Source organism: Podarcis melisellensis (genome assembly GCF_964234715.1).
Source record: "Podarcis melisellensis genome assembly, chromosome: 7".
Lineage (NCBI taxonomy): Eukaryota > Metazoa > Chordata > Lepidosauria > Squamata > Lacertidae > Podarcis > Podarcis melisellensis.
The window spans coordinates 84,329,165-84,350,763 of record NC_138539.1 but is presented as its reverse complement, the minus strand read 5'-3'; the positions used below and the strand labels follow the sequence as shown (position 1 = coordinate 84,350,763).

The 21,599-nt window shown below is 44.5% G+C and overlaps 1 protein-coding gene across 2 annotated transcripts in view; it reads right to left on the bottom strand.

Annotated features, from left to right (window-relative positions):
• DGKH (diacylglycerol kinase eta) overlaps positions 1-21,599 on the bottom strand; it is a 98,027-nt gene that overhangs the window by 55,961 nt on the left and 20,467 nt on the right. For both annotated transcript variants that reach the window (XM_081917743.1, XM_081917744.1), the window contains exon 2: positions 1,503-1,613. The gene's annotated coding sequence lies outside the window, so the exon portion shown is untranslated. The remainder of the gene's footprint in view (positions 1-1,502; positions 1,614-21,599) is intronic.

Here is a 21,599-nt window from a genome sequence, read left to right as displayed (position 1 = left end):
ACAGGCAAGGACTCCCCATGTGATGAAACCCAGCCAGATAGGCAGGGTATAAATAATAAATTATTATTATTATTAAATTATTATCTCTCGCTTTCTCTATAGCTAGGATATTTAAATTTACCTTTAGGCAATGTCCATTTTTAGACCACAGTAGTCTTAGAAGTCAAGTTAGGGTGAATGTTATCAATGTAACTCTGAGCTGTCTCTTTTCACATAAGAGCCAGGTCCTTATCTCCCTAACAGCCCACAAGATAACTTTGACAGATAGGCGGGACAACCCAGGAGACTGACAGCAGCTACAGCAACCTCCTTTGAAGATGTTTTCAGTGCCAATCAGCTGACTGGAGCTCACAGCAGACCTTCAAAGCACCTTGCTAATCATCAGTCAGATGATTGGCAGTTACAGGCAGTCCCTTTGAGAGGGGGTAATGCTACTAAAAACAGTATTTTCCCCTCTGGACAGGGAAAAAAATGCTTTGTTTTGCCCAGCTCTCCAGAGGAAACCTCGGTCCTGTATACCTGAAGGAGCATCTCCACCCCCATTGTTCTGCCCGGACACTGAGGTCCAGCGCCGAGGGCCTTCTGGTGGTTCCCTCGTTGCAAGAAGTGAGATTACAGGGAACCAGGCAGAGGGCCTTCTCGGTAGTGGCACCCGCCCTGTGGAACACCCTCCCACCAGATGCCAAGGCAATAAGCAACTATTGTACTTTTTAAAGACAACTGAAGGAGGCCCTGTTTAGGGAAGTTTATAATTTATTATTTATACCCCGCCCATCTGGCTGGGTTTCCCCAGCAACTCTGGGTGGCTTCCAACAGAATATTAAAATACAATAGTCTATTAAACATTAAAAGCTTCCCTAAACAGGGCTGCCTTCAATATTCGGTTGGGAGCCACCCAGAGTGGCTGGGGAAACCCAGCCAGATGGGCGAGGTATAAATATATTATTATTATTATTATTATTATTATTATTATTATTATTATTATTATTATTATTTTCTGAGATTCAAATACTTCCTCCCATGCTCTTGAACCCAAGCCACTTCTTCCAGCCCCTTTGCGGGCAGCAAGGAGTACCAGCAGAGAGCCCTGAGCTGTACTTTAAAACCCTGACAGTCCAGGTTTCAAATGCAAAAGGCTATGCAAGCCTTGCTTACCACCTGCCCCAGAGCTGATGTCATATGTGACATGAAGAGTAAATCCAGCACAACTTGGCCAAAATGGCCTTGTGGTCCTCGCTAGGCCTGCAAACCAGACGTTCCTGCCGCTGACCTAACATTTTCATCCCAGAAAGCAGAAATCAAACCCACTACTAATTTATTTTTTAAATGTGCTAGAAAAATACAAGAAACCTATGCAGGCAACACAGCTAATTTTTACAAAAGCAGGGGGAGCTACTTTTAAAACTGTTTTCATAATAAATAGGCAAAGAGAGTGAGAGAGACCCAAACACAGTTAGTATTATAGAGACGGTATATTGATTTCTACCAGAATGAATCTTCACCTTTGAATCCTTGGCATAGTAAAGAGTACGGCCCCGAAGCTTAAAGTAACGTTTTTTCCATCGCTGAAAAGAGCTGGTTTGCTTCAAAAGTAATCCTTCCTTTATACTGGTCTTGAGGGGGGGAAGAAAAAGAAATGAAAATTCAAAATTACATATGTGCCAAAATTGTTACATACATTGCAAAATAATTATATTATTTATAAAAACTGAAACCTCGACCTAACTGTTCTGGCGTCCTTTACCTTTACCTTTTACCAGTGCTTTTTTTTCTGAGGGGACGCAGGTGTACGCATACCCCTAAACATTTTGTGAATCTAAGTTTGGCCTCATTAAGGAGCAGTCTTTCAATATGAGCAGGAAAATGAGAGTACCCCTAAACACTTTTTTTTAAAAGCACTGCCTTTTACTCATTGATCTGAATTAAAACCATATCAGTACGACTTAATTAGAAAGACTGAATTCTACCCAATTACCACAAGGTGGCAGTATGGTTATATTAATTAAAAGTTCTCAAGCAGATCCAGTGTGTTACAGTGATCACTGTAACCTAATGGCTTATTCCGAAACAGACGCTGCACACTAGAAAAACAACAACAGCAGGCATAGATTCACAAGTGGTTGCATAAGCTGCACACTTACAGATAAATAAATCCATTTCTACTCCATAGCGGATAAACTTGTGAAGCCCACATGAAATTGGGCCCAGAAGAAAAGACGAAGAAATATGACACAAAGTCTCCTCTTTCATCTTATCATGATCAAACCTAATCTTTGACCAAGGAAATGTTGGGAAACATCGTGTGATTCACTGGCTGTAATTTACACCGTTCCGTCAGAACATACTGACCATTATGCCAATTAAATATGATATACGGTACTTTTCCATGTATAACACGCTCCCATGTATAAGACACCTCCTATTTTGGGGAACTAAAAATCAATAAATCAACAACACCCCTTGCTGCAGACACCAATAACATGCTGTGCAGCATCTCTGGTTCGCAGCACCAATCCCACGTCCCCCATTGCTCTGCCCTAGCTCCTGCCAACCTGGAAGTTCGAAAGCACACCAGCGCAAGTAGATAAATAGGTACCACTGTGGCAGGAAGGTAAATGGCATTTCCGTGCATTCTGGTTTCCATCACGGTACCCTGTTGCACCAGAAGCGGTTTAGTCATGCTGGCCACATGGCCCAGAAAGCTGTCTGTGGACAAACGCCGGTTCCCTCAACCTGAAAGCGAGATGAGCACTGCAATCCCATAGTCACCTTTGACTGGACTTAACCATCCAGGGGTCCTTTACCTTTACCTTTTACTACCTGTGTATAAGACGTCCCCCGATTTTAAACATAATTTTTCAGTAAAAAAACCAAAACTAGTCTTATACATGGAAAAGTACGGTAACTCTCAAATAGGATACGTTTTAAAACTGTGTGCAGCAGCACCCAAATATGCCATCGATACAAGATTTAACAACTCGCCCTTGAGTTTACCCTTACAATCATACCTTGGTTTTCGAACAGCTTAGTTCCTGAACGTTTTGGTTCCTGAATGCAGCAAACCCAGAAGTGACTGTTCTAGTTTGCGAACTATTTTTGGAAGCCGAATGTCCGGGGGGGCTTCCAATTGGCGGCAGGAGCTTCCTGCAGCCAATCAGAAGCCATGCTTTGATTTTCGAACATTTTGGAAGTCGAACAGACTTCTGGAATGGATTCCGTTTGACTTCCAATGTACAACTGTATTACAAAGTCATTTCTTCGAGTAGCTAAGCAAACCATTTGTTTTGTTTAATTCATAAAAGAAAACACAGTAACTATTTAAGGCTGAAACAAAAAAGACCACTGAGGCACCTTAGACAGTAACAAATTTGTTCTGGCGTAACCTTTCATGGACCACAATGCATCTCATCATTTACCCTGTAGGAAGCCCCATTCAGGTGGACTTACTTGCTCTGCGACCCACTGAAGCAAATGGAGCTTAACTTTCGCATTGATTTCAATGGGGCCTAAATGCAACTAGCTGGATCCAACTCATGATTTTTAAGCACCAAATATTACTTTGACATATCATTAAAGTATTGGAAGCGATGACAAACCTAGACAGCATCTTAAAGAGCAGAGACATCACCTTGCCGACAAAGGTCCGTATAGTTAAAGCTATGGTTTCCCCAGTAGTGATGTATGGAAGTGAGAGCTGGACATAAAGAAGGCTGATTGCTGAAGAATTGATGCTTTTGAATTATGGTGCTGGAGGAGACTCTTGAGAGTCCCGTGGACTGCAAGAAGGTCAAACCTCTCCATTCTTAAGGAAATCAGCCCTGAGTGCTCACTGGAAGGACAGATCCTGAAGCTGAGGCTCCAATACTTTGGCCACCTCATGAGAAGAGAAGACTCCCTGGAAAAGACCCTGATGTTGGGAAAGATGGAGGGCACAAGGAGAAGGGGACGACGGAGGACGAGATGGTTGGACAGTGTTCTCGAAGCTACCAGTATGAGTTTGACTAAACTGTGGGAGGCAGTGGAAGACAGGAGTGCCTGCCGTGCTCTGGTCCAGGGGGTCAAGAAGAGTCGGACATGACTAAACGACTAAACAACAACAATGTATTGAAAAGATGCACAACTGGTGACTTTCCTAGGACACACCCAGAAAGGGCTAAAACTGACATATAAAGTTGGGGAAATGTCAAAAGTATTCTGTGTCTCATGGCTGTGACATGGCACCGTTTTCTGCTTTACTCTAGAGCTTTGTGGAAGTTACCAGGGTTATCATTATTATTATTATTATTATTATTATTATTATTATTATTATTTGCCACAATGGCAGCACCACGGATGTGGCTCACCATTAGAAACATTCATCACATCATTCCCTTTTATCACATGACATTTTTCACATGATTCGGGAGGACAACACGGATTGTAGCCCATCCTGGTAATAATAATAATAATAAATTTTTATTTATATCCCGCCCTCCCCAACTGAAGCCGGGCTTAGGGCGGCTAACAACAAAGTAATACAACATTCTAAAATAATTTCATTAAAAAATTACTCCAAATCAAATTGATGGCAACCATTGGGCTAGAGCTCCGCAAAAATTGCCAAAGGAGGGAGTCAGGCTGTGCCTTGGCCAAAGGCCTGGTGGAACAGCTCTGTCTTGCAGGCCCTGCGGAAAGATGTCAAGTCCCGCAGGGCCCTAATCTCTTGTGGCAGAGCGTTCCACCAGATCGGGGCCACAGCTGAAAAAGCCCTGGCTCTAGTTGAGGCCAGCCTAACCTCTCTGTGGCCTGGGACCTCCAAGATGTTTTTGTTTGAAGATCGTAAGTTTCTCTGTGGGACATACCAGGAGAGGCGGTCCCGTAGGTACGAGGGTCCTAGGCCGTATAGGGCTTTAAAATAGACCTCTCCTCTCATTCTACCCCAACAAAAAGTTTCACAACAGCTTCCATGAGCCTGAATAAAATGCACACTGGCAGTGGCGTAGCGTGGGTTGTCAGCACCCGGAGCAAGGCAAGTAATTTGCGCCCCCTAACCCGTGGATTTGCACCCCCTAACCCATGGATTTGCGCACCCTAACCCTAACCCCCAGATGTTGCGCCCGGTGCAGCCGGCCCCCCCTGCACCCCCCACGCTACACCACTGCACACTGGATCCAAAACAATTGGAAGAATGTAAGGGGGATTTCCCCTGTGCCCCACAGACTTGGTGTAGCAGGGTGATTCAGACTATGAGAGCTGATTCCAGCCTTAGCAATGAGAAAAGAGTAATCTAATGTATCTCTCCAGAAGATTCCAACGTCTCTGGGGTTCTCCATATCAGCTCCCATTCATGTTGCAATACAGAAGGCCCTTTTGAGGGGAAAAGACTCAGAGCAGTCCCTAAACAAAGCACATAGAATTCCCAAGACTTCTCAATGTAGCAAATAAAGAATATTTGCTGAAAAAGAAACACATGGGAAAGGATACAAGATGGTTTTTCAGAAACAGATGGTTACAGAATATCACATAGGATGGAAATCAACCTTGACCTTTCAGTTGAAGCACTTACGTCAAATGAAGAGTATGTCTATGACAAACTAGTTTTACTTTTAATTCTATGCATAGTTTAATGTTTCCATGTATACCATAACATAGCAAGTTTTCCCAAAATACTCTTCAGCTTGAAATGCCAGTGAAATCCAAAGTGCCAACAGCTGCCTTTGATAATTGTTATGTGTTTGGGAGACCCCCCCCCAAAAAAAAGAACCTAGGAATTAATAAATTGTAGGATTTTGATTATTTGGGATGTGAAGGCAGAAATACCAGCTGCGGAGGAATTCCTGGGCTTGCCCAAGAAACCTGGCCTAGCTAGGGCCATTAAGAAACAATAGAGGGCAACTGAGGGCCATTGGCAACTCAAGAGAACTGTCCTCCCCCCAGAGAGAAGGTTTGGAAGGTTGTCAGGGTGTGAGGTGACAAGAAAAGGGAGTTTTGTAGCAGAGTGTTCTGGGCAGAAGGAGGAGGAAGAGAGGCTGGGCTCCATCTTGGGCAGGCTGGCTGAAGGCTGGCTGGGAGAGATGCCTCGGACTCTGTGACTGCACTGCTCTGGGGGAACACATCGCCTCTTGGAATGACCACACTGTAAGATCTGGACTCTCTCCGTGAAGACGGAAGGTACAAACAGGTGAATAAACTATATTTTTGAAAGCTACGACAGCCTCTGCTATGTCTCAGTTCTCCAAAGGAACACAGACCCAGGATGAGTGCCTGGAACGCCTTGGGTCTTGTCACCGCTCAGCAGGGAGAGGCGGTGGATCCCGAATTGGATGTTTGTTCTAGAAGAGACTGACATTTTCAAATTCACCCTATAAAGCCACACCTCATCCTTTAAACAAATTAGCGCTGACACGGAAGAGCGCAGTGCTGCACCAGACAAGGAAGCCTAGTGTTGTTGATCAGCAGATTTGCCCTTGCAGGAATGCATGCATTCACACGTGCAGGGAAGCAAGCAGCAATACAGTCCTTGGGATCTTTACTGGAGACAACACAAAAAGAGAGGACTGCCTAGGCTCAGAGCCTTAGACACCCTTTGCTTTGCCTGGGAAAACTTAGCATGGACCAAAATTCCTGCACATGCTCTCTATGCCTAGCAAAAACACACACTGCAGCGGCAATTCTAATATTTTTATTTGTAAATAAACACAGGTTTTAAAATACAGTCATACCTTGGAAGTCGAATAGAATCCATTCCAGAAGTCCGTTCAACTTCCAAAATGTTCGAAAACCAAAGCACGGCTTCTGTTTGGCTGCAGGAAGCTCCTGCAGCCAATCAGAAGCTGTGGAAGCCCCTGCGGACGTTTGGCTTCCAAAAATAGTTCATAAACCGGAACAGTCATTTCCGAGTTTGCGGCGTTCGGGAGCCAAAATGTCCAGGAACTAAGCTGTTCGAAATCCAAGGTGCGACTGCAATAACTTGGCCAATATAAAATGAATTAGAAACAACAAGAGTAGCTTTAAATCTTGAAAGTTATCAGTGTTGACAAGCTTATTCATGCATGCCATCTAGTTAGTTACTGGGAAAGGAGCAAAGTCGCCTAATAAGGAATTATAAGGCAGAGTTTTAAAGACCCTGCTTGCTATGGGATTGCAAGCGGACTAGGAAGGGGAAAATATTACATGCAAAGCAGAAGGATTCTCATCTCAGAAGGGCCAGATTGGAGGAAAACTAAGCAAATGGGAATGGGGGGAAATGGAGGTAGTGAGGCATTAATATTACCTATCCAGGTTATTTGAAGAGCCTGCAGCGTTCCTTCACTGTTTCTTAAAATAAGCAGATGATGCGACAGCAGCGCCTTCAAGCAGAACTAGGCATCTCCCTCTGGAATAGCAAGCAATGTTTGTGGTCTCCCCTTTCTTCTGTGACTCAAGCGATCCTCTGGGACGCCAAATAGGCCAACCAGAGCGCCGCTTTCCAGCAGCCTCCTTTTATATATGCCGGGTTTTCAAGAACCCTTCAGTGCAGCTGAAAAACAGAAAACCCTGCCCTCTTTTCTTAAAATCAGAGTCTGGTGCCTTCCCAGCAATGTTCCTTATTGGCTTACCGGCAAGGGGAAAGCGAAGGCAAAGAGGGAGTCTTACTAAAGGCTGGAAGAAAGCAAGAAACAGGCATTTGCAATGTGCAAATGGAGTGCAAATGGCCAGAAATGGAGTGGAATGGATTAGTTCTGCCCCCCAGGATTTAGCAATTAACCTCTCGTCCTCGGATCTATTAAGAAAGGCTCCAAGCTTGCACTCCACTCGACTCAGCTAACGCCTGCATGCTTTACACCAGCTTATTGTGCATAGGCTGGCTCCCTTAGTGATTTGCTGTTCATAGGTCAGTCTCTTAAACACAAGAACAAGACAAGGAGCCGCCTAACACCCAATCGTACCAATCGGGGGGGGGGGCGCCTTCTGGCGGTTCCCTCATTGTGAGAAGCAAAGCTACAGGGAACCAGGCAGAGGGCCTTCTCGGTAGTGGCACCCACCCTGTGGAACGCCCTCCCATCAGATGACATTCAGAAGACATCTTAAGGCAGCCCTGTTCAGGGAAGTTTTTAATGTGTGACATTTTAGTGTATTTTTGGTCTCTGTGGAAGCCGCCCAGAGTGGCTGGGGAAACCCAGCCAGATGGGCGCGGTACAAATAATAAATTATTATTATTATTATTATTATTATTATTATTATTATTATTAGTCCACATAGCTCAGTATTTCCAACACGGAAATCCAAGACGTATTAAACCTAGGAATCGCTCCTTAATGGGTTTCTTTTTCACAGCTATGCAATTAGAATGAGCAGCCTAGAAATCAATGATATACATAAAAGAAAAAGAAAGAAAGAAAGAAAGAAAGAAAGAAAGAAAGAAGCCATCAAACAGGCTAATTTACAAAAAAGATAAATACTAACTATGCAGTCAAGAAAGGGGGAAAAGCTATATAAATCTGAAGTGGCTACCAGTTTATGTATTCCACAGTGCAACTGGGATTATATAGGCCCCATATTCTCTGGTTTTTAGATAATCCAATAGCGTGTTCAATTGTAAATCTTGCTACCTCCATTAGCAGCTTTTAAACTTCGAGATCAGATCATCAGAAGCAGATCTACTTAATTCTATGACAGAAGATAGAATGGGTGGCATTTTCTGTATTGCAGAAAGATGAAGGCAATTGTGTAAAAACTATACTCAATTCGACAGATTTGAGTTTTACTATTGATATTTAAAATGGTTACAAATTACTTTCGACTTCCACCTTCTAAAATGTCTAATTACAGTGGTACCTCGGGTTACATACGCTTCAGGTTACATACGCTTCAGGTTACAGGCTCTGCTAACCCAGAAATAATACCTCAGGTTAATAACTTTGCTTCAGGATGAGAACAGAAATCAGGCTCTGGCAGCACTGTGGCAGCAGGAGGCCCATTAGCTAAAGTGGTGCTTCAAGTTAAGAACAGTTTCAGGTTAAGAACGGACCTCCGGAACGAATTAAGTACTTAACCTGAGGTACCACTGTATATAGAATTTTCTTTTTAAAAAAGAGGGGAGTGACAGCTGTGTAGAACCAAAGGTGAACTGTTCAAGAAGCACGGCTTACGCCATGATGGACGTCAAGATAACCCCAAAATTAATTGGTAGTTGCTGTAGCAATGAGCTCATATATGCTGGTGTACTTGCTTGGATGTACACTAATTGGTTTGCTCTGAAAGTACAATTCGCTTGTGGGTCTGGAAATACTGGGCTGTGAGCCCAGAAAGGGGGAACCATTGGTAATGTTTTGGGCACTGGCCACCTGTGTGCCCATCTCTTTGGGCAATGTGACGTGTTTCACTGTGCACAGAATGCAAGCACTTTGGGCTGGATGAGGACAAAGGCAGCTCCTGGCTGAGGTGTCCGTCCTGAGTTTGTCGGAGGATGGGGAGTGGGCAGGCTGCTTCTGCTGTAAGTCTATACAGTGGTACCTCGGGTTAAGAACTTAATTCGTTCTGGAGGTCCGTTCTTGACCTGAAACTGTTCTTAACCTGAGGTACCACTTTAGCTAATGGGGCCTCCTGCTGCCGCCGGGTGATTTCTGTTCTCACCCTGAAGCAAAGTTCTTAACCCGAGGTACTATTTCTGGGTTAGCAGAATCTGTAACCTGAAGCGTCTGTAACCTGAAGCGTCTGTAACCCGAGGTACCACTGTACTTTTCTTTAATAAAGCATTAAGCTCCTTCCCTGCCAGGATCTCGAACTCGTACAAGCTCTCCTCTAGCTCAAGGGTCTGCATGCAATTCACACACAAAAAAAGCTGATTTTGAAACTCTACCGTAAAGAAGGGGAGAAAAATAGCAGATTTTTTAACCTGTGATTAAGATCTTCCCCTCCAGACAAGTGCAGAATATGAATATACAATACTGAAAAGAAAATCACTTGAAGCGACACATATTTTTTTTATTGTTAGAAAAGAGCTGCAAAGTAATTGTATCCTGTCAGCTGTAACAGTTAGTCAAACTCTCCAATGACACCCTGTTATTTTCACACTCAACTCTCTGTGCAAATGGCAATTAAGCCCCTGACTTGCAGTTTCTTCACTGATAACCTCCATGCTATACATTCACGAGCAGCTAACCTCATTATCTTATTCTTTAAGGAAGCATTCTCATAATTTGACACTAATTGCCACTAAACTCTGTAGTTTGCACTACTGAGCTACTAGTAACAGAACTAGAGGCCGAAAACCTGGTTGGAGTCAGTCTCACTCCAACCATCTAAGTGATAATAATGTTGGGGAAGCCAATGTGTCAACCAGTCCCTCTGTCTGATGGCGTCTGCAAATAGCCTCCGTAAATATCCCATCAAAAACCTGCAATACATGAGTTTGTTCCTCTTGCTCAGTTCCTGTTGGCACTGCCTCAGCCTCTCCTACCCTTAAGCCTCTCCTACCCTTAACTCACACCCTTAAGCTTCCCTTAAATTTTGTTAGATGCAAGAATTGGTTGTCTAGCCTCCCCCGTCCATTCTATACAAAATAACACACACAGTTCTATAGAACCACAACGAAAAAAAGGATTGCAACATCACCACCTTTTACTTTTCGTAAGATAATTCAATACAAAGAACTGCTAAAGTTAGTGTTAATGCAGTTCAAAATGCTTGTTCTTCAATACAAAATGCAACAATTTAATATATTTTGCTGAGTCAATACTCTTTTCAATTTCAAAGTGCGCAAGAATATCATGGTGATATACAACTGCATTTGCCAGGGTGAAAATCAGCCTCCGGAATTATAATATACTTACAGGTAGAGATCTGAATGCAGCAGCCTTAGTACCGACCTTTGGGATGTTAAGACACAGGTCTGCTATATTTATAGCAATGCTGCTGTGACTCTTTACTCATTTCTCATATCAACAATTAGTTTAGTCTAATTGAAAATGGGCTGGATCATCTGGATTGTCTGAAACACCAGAAAGTCCGTATCAATACAAGTTGTTCCATAAAGAGCACTTGGAATGTCCCAGCAATACGAAATGGCATCCAGCTAAATAAACAAGTGTTGTTTTCAACTTGTCAATAAGGAAGCACAAGTTTAAAATGCAACATTTGCTCTACTTTGCATTTTGTAAAGAGAAGTAGAAACATGAGAGTGTGCAGGGGAGAAAAGAATGAGGAAGAAATAATGTGCAAATGCTGCAAATTATGACACATAATGGCAAATGCTGCAAATTATGACACATCATTCATCTCCTGGGTAGTCCTCTGAAAATTCACAGAATCATAGAGTTGGATGGGACCCTGAGCGTCATCTAGTCCAATACCCCGCAATGAGGGGATCTCAACACGCGGTCTCCCATCCAATTTGAAACCATACCAGACCCTGCTTAGCTTTGCCAATGTGCTAGCAGCGTTATTGCTGCATGTTCCAAGCAGAAAAGCCATCGGGGGTGGGATTCTGGGGGGATTTGGATCAGGGAATAGTACGCAGGGGGAAAGACTTAAGTTAAGGTTACCAGATGTCCACATTTCCCGGGGACAGTCCCCGGATTTCCGAATTGTGGGAATGTTCAGGGATGCAGGAGAGGATATATTGTTTGATTATAGCCTTTCCAACTTGTGTTAACAAGTTCACAATTTAGCAGAGTAACATTCCCCTTTTTATACTTGCAGCAGATGCGTTTGCTCAGGCTCGCTAAAGCCTCTATAATAACTGTTCTGGTATTTTCCCCTTATTCCCTCATAAAAGATAAGACACGAAACAGTCTTCTATAGAAGTATAAAAAGGTTTACTCACACATCATTCAGTTCACAATAGGATCCCAGAAGGCAGACTTAGCTTAGAAAAGTAACATATACCTAGAAACTATCTCATAAGAAGACAGTCCCTTTGTCCTCTCTTGGCTGGAAGCCAAGAGGGCATCTTTGGCTAAGCAGATGTTGCTTCTTCGATGCATGTAGTCAAAAGAGAGACAGATGGCTGCCCTGCCCTGTGCTTTTATCGTTAACCTGCACAGGTGAGGCCACATCTAGTCACATGCAGAGGAAGTCTGTCCCAGCCCAGAAGGAAACAGGAAGTTTACCTGCTGGCTGGACAAACATTCCTCCCCATGTGTAAACATGTTCACTCTAGGAATGTTGTACTTGACTGTTCTTGTGTTTCACATCCCACACAAATCAGTCCCCATACAAAAGCCATTGAAGTTGAACCTGTCCCCAGGTTCATTGAAAAAAATCTGGTAACCTTAACTTGTGCCCATCCTCACCACACAACGTTTAAAATGAAAATGATGCTAGAAAGCACCTTTCCGCAAATAGCTGCTTGAAATAGAGCGGTAGGATAGAGAAATTCACCTTCTGTGACTGCAGTTCAGCTTCCAAATCATCACCTTATGCAGCATGCAGGTAGGGAGCCAAACGATTGCAGCACATGGGAAAAAAAATCTCAAGAACCTCTTCCACTGTACTAACAGAAGAAGCCAAAGTTTCCTACAGGTCCCCAATCTGCAGCTCTATAGAGGGCAAGAGATATACATTTGACAATGTACAGAGCTCTTTTCAGCAACTCTTCTCAAAACAGGTTACAAATAAACTCAAAAATCAAAAGAGAAGAATAGCTTCCCAATATTACCTTCTATCCAGAACATCTCAGCAAGGCAGGAACTCATCCAACAGAGCACAGTGCATCCGAGCCTTCAGCTCTCCAGGAATTCCAGAAGAGTGCCATGGTCAATAATATCAATGGCCACCAAAAGATCCAAGGGAATCCATAAGGGAATCAATCATCTCCCCCCCCCCCCGTCCCTCTCATAGCACAGGCCAAGCACCAGAGGGACCATAACAAACTCAGGAGCAGCCCTAGGATACAGCTGGACTGATCCATATCAATAGAATACGTTTTATCCAGATCCACAAGAAACTGCTTGGCAATCTCTGCTCAACTCCTTGAGCAAAGAATGGAAATGTAGACTCTGGTTTCTAATACCTTGAGGATCAAGAGAGCAACATCTTTTCCAGGGGAGAACAACCACCTCCTTCAGAACAGATTAACTATGCCACCCATCCTTGGAGGCTTTGATTATCAAAACAAGCCTTGCACTCACGTTACCAGCTCACTAGAACCAACCAGGGAAAGTATGTGAAAAGTAGGAAAGATAGGGCATAAAAAGAAACAATTTGTGCAATAAAAACTGGACTCCGGACAGCTATGTTAGTAAAGTGCAGCTCAGAATGGACGCCAAGTGATCTAATCCTCAAAGAATCTTGTAGAAATGCCAAAACAAGGTGCCAAATAATCTAACTCTTCCAGTAAAAGGTAAAAAGGTAAAGGACCCCCAGACAGTTAAGTCCAGTCAAAGGCGACTCTGGGGTTGCGGCGCTCATCTCGCTTTCAGGCTGAGGGAGCCGGCATTTGTCCACAGACAGCTTTCCGGGTCATGTGGCCAGCATGACTAAACCGTTTCTGGTGCAACGGGACACTGTGATGGAAACCAGAGCACATGGAAACACTGTTTACCTTCCCGCCAGAGCGGTACCTATTTATCTACTTGCACTGGCGTGCTTTTATCATAGAATCATAGAGTTGGAAGAGACCACAAGGGCCATCGAGTCCAACCCCCTGCCAAGCAGGAAACACCATCAGAGCACTCCTGACATATGGTTGTCAAGCCTCTGCTTAAAGACCTCCAAAGAAGGAGACTCCACCACACTCCTTGGCAGCAAATTCCACTGTCGAACAGCTCTTACTGTCAGGAAGTTCTTCCTAAGGTTTAGGTGGAATCTTCTTTCTTGTAGTTTGGATCCATTGCTCCGTGTCCGCTTCTCTGGAGCAGCAGAAAACAACCTTTCTCCCTGCTCTATATGACATCCTTTTATATATTTGAACATGGCTATCATATCACCCCTTAACCTCCTCTTCTCCAGGCTAAACATGCCCAGCTCCCTTAGCCATTCCTCATAAGGCATCGTTTCCAGGCCTTTGACCATTTTGGTTGCCCTCCTCTGGACACGTTCCAGTTTGTCAGTGTCCTTCTTGAACTGTGGTGCCCAGAACTGCTAGGCTGGCAGGAGCTGGGATAGAACAATGGGAGCTCACTCCATTGCGGGGATTCGAACCGCCAACCTTCTGATCGGCAAGCGCAAGAGGCTCAGTGGTTTGGACCACAGCGCCACCCTGCTAAGCAAGCATATTGACTACTAAACCAAGTTCAGGCTAAGTAGAGTCACAGCCTGTATCCTGCCCCTTTGCACTTCAACAAGGAACAACATCAGTCTGTGATCTAAACCAAATCCACATGATTTCTCAAGCAAGCAATTACTTGAAGAAACTTACTTTGCTGTAATTTTTTGGACACCGTGCCAAATTGTCTCTTAAATGAACATATAAAATTCTTAACCTAAAGTAACCCAGCTCTATAAAGTCACTTAAATTTGCTTTTCTGATTATTAAAATAGCCCTCTCTCTCCTGGTTAATCTCATCCATCACTTTAAATCATCCCACAAAACATGCACCTATTGTATGGCACTTAGCAATGAACTAACTGCAAACTTGCCTCTGTTATGCTAATAATTCTCAGCTATTATCTAAAGTGCAGACCTAGCTGCTTCATATTACGGCTTCTTTCTGAACTGCAAGATTCTGAGCCCCCTTAATGCAAAACATTGGCTTCTGCAGGCTCATAAAGCAGGTTTTATCTACCGTTTAAGATTGCTCTACAAATTTCCAGCAAAAGGGGCACACACAGTTTACAGTTCTATCAGAAATTATAAAAAGGCACTATCTTCTCCTTGCTACTGCGTCTCAGCAACACAGTGTAGCTGTAAACACTTCCCAATCTCTTTTTAATTGATACGAACTTAGGAGTGCTCTCCCCTACGAAAATTCCTTTCTCCCTTATTTATTTATTTTAAGCATTTTTACGCAGCTCCTCGGTCAAAAAATTGATCCTCGAGTGGCTTACGAAGATCAGTAATAACATACTCCCTGGCCTCAGGCTTACAGTCTGAAAGACAGGACATAAAAGGAAAAGAGAGGGAGGAGGGAGGAGGACAAAAGCAAACAGACACCAGTTCTGAGTTACAAAGCAACACCTCCAACCCCCAGAGCAGATGTACCTTTCCTTTTTTTGGTGTTAATGATTCAAACTGAAAGCAAATTGGAGGGTCCTGGTATCGTTTTTGTGACTCCTTAGCTTCTGAGGCTACATATAAGGTAAAGGTAAAGGGACCCCTGACCATTAGGTCCAGTCATGGCCGACTCTGGGGTTGCGGCGCTCATCTCGCTTTATTGGCCGAGGGAGCCGGCGTACAGCTTCCGGGTCATGTGGCCAGCGTGACTAAGCCGCTTCTGGCAAACCAGAGCAGCACACGGAAACGCCGCTTGCCTTCCCGCTGGAGTGGTACCTATTTATCTACTTGCACTTTGACGTGCTTTCAAACTGCTAGGTTGGCAGGAGCAGGGACCGAGCAGCGGGAGCTCACCCTGTCGCAGGGATTCGAACCGCCGACCTTCTGATCAGCAAGTCTTAGGCTCTGTGGTTTAACCTACAGTGCCACCCGCGTCCCTGAGGCTACATATAGCATGCAGCTATTCCTATTTTGCCAGAGAGGTGCACAAAGAGGCTGAGGCTCACAGAACTTTCCTGTGAACTTGCTAGAAAGAACTCTGTGAGATCACCTCCCTATCGTGTCCCAAAAATGGCATAACTGTATATATTCCTCCCTGCCTGGGCAAATCTTCTCCTTTCCATTACGCCTGCAACGCAAGAACATTCGTAACGCTGAGCTCCAGCTCAGACTCCATTTTTAAGCTAGGCTTTTGTATGTCTTAGTAACTCAATTAGCATTTAAAGCCTGCCTGCATCTAGCTGCTGTATCTGTTATCATTCCAGACGTATACCGAGTGAGTAATTGCTATTTTTACCTTTTACTAGATTTTTGTGTGTAGTTATTATTTTAAGCGAGAGAAAAGGAGGTAATACCAGGAAAATCCTGTCTGCCTTAAAGCATCCTGGATTACTTAAACTAAAAAGTTAAAACTAGACTATCAAAGCTTCCCTTTTAAGCTGCAAAGGGATGGCACTCTGCTGAAGTCACAAATGTGTTGTTTCGTCATTTAGTCGTGTCCGACTCTTCGTGACCCCCTGGACCAGAGCACGCCAGGCACTCCTGTCTTCCACTGCCTCCCGCAGCTTGGTCAAACTCATGCTGGTAGCTTCGAGAACACTGTCCCACCATCTCGCCCTCTGTCGTCCCCTTCCCCTTGTGCCCTCCATCTTTCCCAACATCAGGGTCTTTTCCAGGGAGTCTTCTCTTCTCATGAAGTGGCCAAAGTCTTGGAGCCTCAGCTTCACGATCTGTCCTTCCAGTGAGCACTCAGGGCTGATTTCCTTCAGAAATCTTCAATCTTCTTGCAGTCCATGGGACTCTCAAGAGTCTCCTCCAGCACCATAATTCAAAAGCATCCATTCTTCGGCGATCATCCTTCTTTATGGTCCAGCTCTCACTTCCATACATCACTACTGGGAAAACCATAGCTTAGTACCCACTAAATATAGCATCTAATCAAATCTCAACCCCAAGTTGACCCACAAGGCTACTTTTACCAAACCATTCCCGCCAGCTTATCACCTGATGTCACTCATGTCATCTGATGGGCCGGCCGGCCCATGTGGAGCTTGTGTGATGCCTTAGGCATGGCAGCGAGAGTCTGGCAGGCCCCTGGCAGGGGGCCCTGACTGGCTTGGCCCTCCCAAGCCCAGGGCAAGTGTACCTGGCTTCCCCCCACAGGCCTGAGGCCAGGGACAGGAGGGTAGAGTTAAATCCTGTGCTGATTGAGTATGCCTGCTCCCAGCAGGCAACAGAGGCACACAGCCAAAGCAGCAGAATTCAACCTCCTGCTCCTCAGCTGACAAGCAGCAAGTTAAATCTTGCTCCGTTTGGCTGCATGCACCACTTGGCAAAGTGGGTTCTCCTTCATGTTGCGGTGGGGGCAACCATGACATCCCCTGTTGCTGGGCTGGTTAGTTTGGATGGCCACAAAGTTGATTGGGCACCCCCAATTGTTGCTGGGGAGAATTGATTGTTGCAATTTTATTTGATTGACGGGGTGCTATATATATTCCCTGTGCGCAGAATTGAGCTTCCTATTTTCGCTGTGTCCATCGGATTACCTGCCCACCCTCCCTTTATTTAGGGTTTGTTCGTGCTGACCTTGCTATGCCTGTCATGGGGTTGTCTGCTTTGGTGCCGGGGCCTAGTAGGAATTTTACCATTTGGCTGATTGGCTAGTGCCGTTTGGGTTTTGCCTACTGCGCAGCAAATCGTCACAACTTGTAAGGTTGTGGTTAGGCATTGGTTTTATGAATTGGTTGGTAGAGGGGTAAGGATTGGCTGTGCCTGCCCCTCCAATGCTGCTGCATTGGAGGGGCAGGCACAGCCAATCCTTACCCCTCTACCAACCAATTCATAAAACCAATGCCTAACCACAACCTTACAAGTTGTGACGATTTGCTGCGCAGTAGGAAGGTCAGCACGAACAAACCCTAAATAAAGGGAGGGTGGGCAGGTAATCCGATGGACACAGCGAAAATAGGAAGCTCAATTCTGCGCACAGGGAATATATATAGCACCCCGTCAATCAAATAAGGGGCTAGGGCCACGCAAGAGCCCCTGGGAGTATCTGGGGAGAGGTGACGGTCTGGCACCCAGCTTTATTCTCTCCCCAAAAATGTTTACCCTTGCTGACTTCCGCAGCCTTGCGGTTCTCAGTTCTGTTCCTACCTCTAAGTGGGAACAGATAGTCGCTAACCAATGCCTAAGCAAGCACTCACACACTGTAATTCAATAAAGTTGTAGCCAAAATTATGCCAAAAAGCAAAACAAAAATGATGTGTCTTTATTTGGGGGTGTCTTGGGGGTTCTCAACACGCAGCAGGGGTGCACAGCCAACCACGGTAGGATTTGAACCCACTCCTCAACTGATGAGCAGGGAGGTGGTTAAATCACGGCTCAGTTCAGCAGGATGCCATGGAAACCCCTGCTGAAACTGGGGGGGGGGGGGACGACTCAGCTTTAGCAACACCTTACAAGGTACTATGAACGCCTGACTTTGCTACTTCAAACCACCTTGGACATCAGGTGATTGACAAGCGGGCTGCACCCACCTGTCAAATTTGGCCCAGAAAGCCAACCCTGATGAGGATCTGGTCCATGGAGCCAAAAAGGTTCTACAACCCTGCTTCACATAACCAAGAGGTTATGTTTGTTAGCACTCAACGGGGGGTGGAACTGGCAAAAATATTTGAGCTCCGTATACTTACCCTCGCTAATTACCGTATTTTTCTCTCTATAACTCGCAGATTTTTTCTCCTAAAAAGTAAGGGGAAATGTCTGTGCGTGTTATTGAGCGAATGTGTGGTCCCTGGAGCCGACTGGCGTGAGTGCAGGGGCAAAAATCAGGCAAAAATGAGATTGCGCGTCACGGAGAAGGGAAGCCTGAAGAGAGGAAGCGGCTGCTTTCCTGCATTCTGCCTCAGGGTCTTACTGCCCACCCCCTTCTGTTTCGTTGCTGTGTTTGCTCAAGTGGAACCAAGAGCAGGGAAATCCCCTCCCCTCCAGGCAAGCAGAGGGGAAAGGAAAGGATGGTGTCCTTCCTTCAAATTCCTCTCCGTGCTCCTGCTGCTGCATTCTAGGTAGGCAGCCGGAAAACATGCAGGTGGGAGGGAGAGAGAGAGAGAGAGAGAGAGAGAGAGAGAGAGAGAGAGAGAGAGGGAGGGCTGGCTGGCTTGGGTGGGGAAACTTTTGCCTTCCTTTCCTCCCTCCCGTTAAACTCCTCTCCTGCATTCTTAGCCAGCTGCTTCTCTGCACACCCCTCTCGTGCTCCTTGTCCGTTCTGTTTTTCCTTCCCTCCCCACTTAAAACATGGTTACAAAGCACGGATCCACATGGATCCTCAGGATGTTTGCATTGGGTCACCCCAAATTCACCATCAGATCACATGTCTGTGGCCACAGCATGAAGCACAAAAATGATACATCCACTGTTTCATTCAGAATCCCCCCCCCCTTGTTTTCCTCCTCTAAAAACGATGTGCGTGTTATGGTCAGGTGCGTGTTATAGAGCGAAAAATACGGTAAGTAAGGAGGTATATTTTCTTTCATTGGCTACAAACGACCCATTCAGGAAACCCACCCCCCCATCATTCAGTTTGTACAAGCATGACACACACACTCACACAAGACATACGTGACGTTTCGGTTATAAATTCATAGAAAATCAACCATACATCGGATCTGCACCGTTCCACTTTTATTTTACACCATGAAGGAAGGACTATCAAAGGAGGGAGGTTTGATACAGGGCAGCCATAGAGCGTACCAACTCGTCCGCAGGAACCCTACCCAGTTGGCATGCCAAGATGGCCCTAGACAGAAGATCATCACACTCCCAAAGACCTGCATATGGGAATGGATTCAGCACTGACTGAAACAAAGGACAGTGATCAGCTCTTCCCTCTGGGGACAGGAAACTGCAAACTCCCCTCTGTCACCTGGAAAGTACTCATGGGGGAGGGGGAAAGGAGGAACCGGCCAGGTGACAAGATACACAGGTTACCACCACAACTCCTCCCTCAACCCCTCCTTTTTGTGATGTGTCAATGATGTAGTCATGATGTAGTTGTGATGTAGTTTTAGGGGTGTAGCTTGGGGGATTAGTAGCTAATAAAAGTTGGGGTCTTTTTTTGTTCAGGGCTTCCATCTTGTTCCACCTGGTGGCAGGTGGGAGTCCTGTCGCGAGAGTCTTCAATAAAGACCAAGCCTACAGCTGCTGTTTTGCTCTGGTATTCCTGGCTGGTGTCCTTGTTTTCTGTCCAAGGGAGCCCTCAGATTTCTCCGTTAACAATACACACAAAAGTGTTGAGTCAGGAGGCGAAAGTCCCATTTTACCCTCCTGGCAGAAGTTGCTGTATAAAATCCAGGGCATGCAGCTTCTGGGGCTGAAGACCCCTAACGAAAAGACCTGGCTGTAAAGTTGTAAAAGAAAGTTCTCGTTCTAAGAAACTTGGCTGTGAAATTGGCACAAGGGCTAATCTGACTCAGGCCTGGTTTGCTTGCATCAGGCAGAGCACAGGGCAAGTCTCTGCTTGTTCTGACACACACAGAGTCGGTGTCTGTGATGGAACAAAGGTCAGCGAACAGAAACTGCATGCAAGTTTATGGGCCAGCAGCTTCAGAGGAAGACTTGGGAGGATTCCTGTATATGCAATTTCCTTAACCCACTATATTCCTAACGCTACGTGCCCAAGAATATAAGAGCCCTGGTGGTATTTAACACCAGTGAAGTTAGCAAAAATGTATCATACTCATGATAATAAATGGTGGAAATGTAAAGAAAAAGAAGGAACCTTTTACCACATGTGGTGGACGTGCCCCAAGGTAAAAGACTTATCTGGGAAAAATCTGGGAAAAGATTTATAATGAACTGAAAACAGTGTTGAAAAACACATTTATTAAGAAACCAGAAGCCTTTTTACTTGGTATACTGGGGGGTGAAATCCCAAAAAGGATGCTACTTTTTTTCTGTATGCCACAACAGCTGCGAGAATATTGCTAGCGAAGAAGTGGAAGAAACAAAATCTACCAACTAGTGAAGAATGGCAGATGAAGATGATGGACTATATGGAACTTGCTGAACTAATTGGGAGACTCTGAGACCAGAGAGAAGAGACGGTGCCTCTATCTGCAACATTGTTACCAATGATCACAATTAATTAAAAATGAATCAATTAAGAAGTAGGATGGGCTAGTGATTCTTTTAATTCTGAGCAAAATCTAGACACCATATAAAATCGCTATAGGAATACCTTGCTACTTCTAATGAATAGAAATATAACAGCTACTTTTATTTAATCAGCTTATTTTTTGCAGGTCTTACAGTATTGCAAGAAGGCATTAGCATCTAGACTGTGATACAAAAACCATCAGCTGCTTTCTGAGCTTATTTTGGCTGAAAAGGAGAGTAAAACTATAAACAACCCTATTTCTATTAAGATCCTATATCACGCTGAAGTTAAGCTGAGATATTAACATGACATAGTGTATAGCACTTATAAACCGCTGCTTCCAATATTCATTTAGGCTAAGAAAGGTCCCTATATTACTGATAAAACATTTGTTAAAAAGACACATGTCATATATACTAATTAGGTTTTTTTTAAAGTAAGTTTGAGAAGCATATATATTTATTTTCATAAACTGTTTGGTTACCAACATGTGCTCAATTTTGAACTTCTTTGCCTTGGGAAACCAAAATTGTTCTTAACCTATGTCTTAATTATGCTTTTTGTGGAACTCATAAGAGTTTTTCAGCATTTTCACTAGAGCCTTCTGGCTACAGAGCAATGCACGAGACCAGGGTTTCAAATATGATCTCCATAGTTAGATGTTACATATACACCAAGTAAGCTATAAATTAAAGACAGGTTAGGACAGACTCCCTACCCCACTCCAGGATTATTAGCCTGGCAAGTCAAATCATAGCTTCAGTGTACATTTGGGATCTGGAAGTAGAGTTAAGGCGACAAATCCTAGTGGAACATTACAATCGTAAA